Source organism: Zea mays, chromosome 5, assembly GCF_902167145.1.
Source record: "Zea mays cultivar B73 chromosome 5, Zm-B73-REFERENCE-NAM-5.0, whole genome shotgun sequence".
Classification (NCBI taxonomy): Eukaryota; Viridiplantae; Streptophyta; class Magnoliopsida; order Poales; family Poaceae; genus Zea; species Zea mays.
The window spans coordinates 163,757,902-163,761,294 of NC_050100.1; the positions used below are offsets into that span (position 1 = coordinate 163,757,902).

Below are 3,393 nucleotides of genomic sequence, written 5' to 3' on the forward strand. Positions count from 1 at the left end.
TCGTTACACGTTGAAACAACTTTATCAGAGGTATATAGATAATTTCACTGTACGTTTGGTCCCCATATCTGTATTTCTTTTGGGAGAGAGAAAGAGGCAGCAGACAGGAAGTGAACACATACAGTGGATCGGAGTTGATATATTGTAGTATATAACTGCGGCCACTTGCAGGCCATATATATATCCACACTACTGGGTAGTGGGGAACGTACACGGGGGCCCGGCCAGCTGCTGCGGGCTCGAGACCGATCAGATCATCATATGCAACGCCAGTGCAAGTTGATCTGATGCCCTCGCTCGATCAGCAGGCGCCCTGGGACGGGCTCATGCACTGAACTTCGCCGACACCCAGCTAGCTCTAGCTAGTAGTCAGTCGTCTCCTCATAATAATATTATGATGATTATCCAGGGGCAAATAATATATCTATAGTGTATCATAATTTGTAACTGTCGTCTCCTCATAATAACTTAGTCTAATATACAGCAGTATATTTTTTTATTATATACCATCAGTGACCGGTTTTTAACTGTGGACTCCTTTTTCCAACTATACTCAACTGAGAGGAGAGACGGGAAAGTAATTCATTGTTCCATACTTTTTAGGGTTCCAAGGCATGCATGGTCAAAAATTAAAGTGTGGCTCTAGATGCACATGCATGGATCTGTCTCTAAATTTTAAGCATAAACTATAGTACCTTGACAAGCCAACCATTTTGGGTGGCTGTGTGACAACACATCAGGCTGGGATGGCCTACGTTATCACCACTGCCGCCGGAAGGTTCAACTTGCACACCCCCCAGGTGAATTATTGTCTCTGTCCTTTGCTAATGGTCATGTGCAGTCGAGCATCTATATAAAGAGGAGGGAGGGGGGCGATCCAGGAGCGACACAAGTCCCCAGTGGTAGTAGGAGCTAGCACTGGAGCTGATAGATCGAAGAGGAGAGAGAGAGAGAGAGAGATAGAGAGGGAAAATGTACATGGAGTGCTGTCGGTAACAGATAGAGAGAGGGAGAGGGAGAAACTATGATATTTCATCAAGGCTAAAGGGAGAAGAGAGAGAGTACAGCCTTGTTGCCATGTACACACTCAGATATCAACAGTCTCTTATATTTGCTGTTACTACCTGTTATTAGTGTCCAGTGATGATGAAGGCTGTACCCTCTCTCTTCTTCTCTTAGCTTCTTGATGCAAAGAAAGTTGCATACTACACACACCTGGGGAGCTCTTGTGATGAAGCAAGCGTTAGATCTGGATCACGTACGTACTACACAGCAGCCACGCATCAGAAGTTCAGAACTCGGTGCAACTCTAACTTTTGGCCAGTTTCGTTTTTCTTTTCGTTTCTTTCAAACAGCTCCTCATAGCACATGCATGCATCCTATAGCTACATTCTCTGTCAGCTTATTAATTAGTACATATTTCGTGTATATATATATGGCGTATGTGTTAATCATTTGCACGTACAGGTAGGCACACCGTATATGTAGGCAGAACTAAATGCTTCAAATTTGCAAATTTCAAGTTTTCCGCGAAAGAAACTAATTTCTCCATTCAGATAAAGTAAGATGTCTCCTCTAGTTACCGTTTGTTTTTAGTCATCATGCACTGTTTTCTTCTATCTAGTTATCCTTTGCCGAGTTTTTTTTACCGGTTGTTTTTTTTTGTTAGACACTCGGCAATGAACTTTTTTGTCAAGTGTCCGAAAAAAACACTCGACAACTTGTTTGACACTCGGTAAAGAGCCAGATTCTGATAGTGAACCATTGCTTGCTGAGTCGTCTCAATCCACTTTCACTATCAAAACTAAGCAAAATGGGATGAGATTGAATGAACATGATGGACGACTATATATCAGTCAGTTATCATATACCAATTGCTCATCACCTTGGCAAAATATACAGAGCGGAGCTTTTTGCTTGGCTGCGTAACTCCGTTTCACATTTAATCTATAGATAGATAGATGGATTGACCAGTATGGAGTGCAGCGGCGTTTGGATTTCAGACACACAAATATCGAGTCCCCACAAACGACTCCGGCTGCTGAATGGCTGTGTCACTGTGTGACATAGCTGACACACATCCCCTAACACGGCCCAGAAGCGAACCTGACCTCGGCCTGTTTATATTCTTTTATACAAGCAAAAAGCCCAATACGTTAGCCCGCCCATGGTATATCTATAGTATGTTAACTTTTTTATATATAAGATGATGTGAACCTCACTGACACTGAGCCATGCATGAGTGGTAAGATGTGTGACTTGCAATTTGATTTCTCTGCACCGTATATGAATTAAGACATCAGAGATAACATGAAATATGACAGTAAGAAATTTCTACATATGATTTTTTTTCAAATAAGTTTTCTTTTTCCATTTTATCGGCCTTCATATGTTCTCAATGATCCATTTCTGCAACGAGGGAATAGAAGTTATTAGTGACACCATATATACTAATAGAAACTTCTGTAAATAATGAAGGCATTTATTGTGGTTATATATACTGTGGTTATTGAGTCGTTTGAAGTGGAATACAGAGTATATATATAGACAGTTGAGTGGAATACAGATAGTAGTCAGACCAATGTACAATATCATAGTATATTTCATAGGTTACATCTTACATGTTGATGCAAATTCATGATGGAGAGGTCAAATGATAAGTGGCGTCGTGCGCACTGAGATGGTCAAGTCATGCACGACAAACAATCTTAATTTTTGGTGCAGTATGCTGATGTTATTGCAATGGAACAGTAGGTGGTTGAGATGAGCTCACCATATTATTATTGGAAGGATTATTATAAAAAGGTTGATGTGTTGCAATGAAATTGTAAGGCGGTGGTGTTGCATCAATAAAGGATTTATTGCCAAGAATTGGCAGTGGACAGTTGTGGAATCAAGATTTGCTAAAGCCTTGGACCGACCGGTGACAAAAGCACGTCTAAAAAACGTAGTTCAAAAGTTACATAAAGACGCATGGTAAAGATAAATAACATATAAAAATGTTATTGTAAAGCAATATCTTTATTCTTCTTCATCAATTACTTCAGATCCAGAGATAGAACCTAATAAAAAATAAAAAAATAGTTTAAATCAAAATTTAGAATATGAATTAAGTGAATGTCATTAGAAAGAGGTAGATTAATCATGTGATTTCTCATATTTTGATGTGGATTAAAAACATTTAACAATATTACTGTATTAACATGATTCAAAATTATTGAAAGAAGAGCTTGTTGCATTGGGTGACAAATAGGTATTATATTGTGTTGACACGATTTGTTATAGTAAACATAGAAGAAAAAAAAGTGCATGACTTGTGACTTGAACCCACAATCTTATCTTAGTGGCGATAAAGGAAATATTGATACAATTATGGGAAAAACTAATATGCAA

At 39.0% G+C, this 3,393-nt stretch overlaps 1 long non-coding RNA gene and 1 other non-coding gene across 2 annotated transcripts; both read left to right on the top strand.

Annotated features, from left to right (window-relative positions):
• The first annotated feature begins 881 nt into the window (after positions 1 to 881).
• On the top strand, positions 882 to 2,893 carry LOC118472066 (uncharacterized). Its single transcript, XR_004849595.1, has 2 exons — positions 882 to 1,079; positions 1,180 to 2,893. It is a non-coding gene; the product is annotated as an uncharacterized lncRNA (long non-coding RNA).
• Positions 1,049 to 1,174, top strand: MIR529 (microRNA MIR529). The gene has a single exon (NR_121176.1). It is a non-coding gene; the product is annotated as a microRNA MIR529 (primary transcript).
• Positions 2,894 to 3,393: the final 500 nt, after the last annotated feature.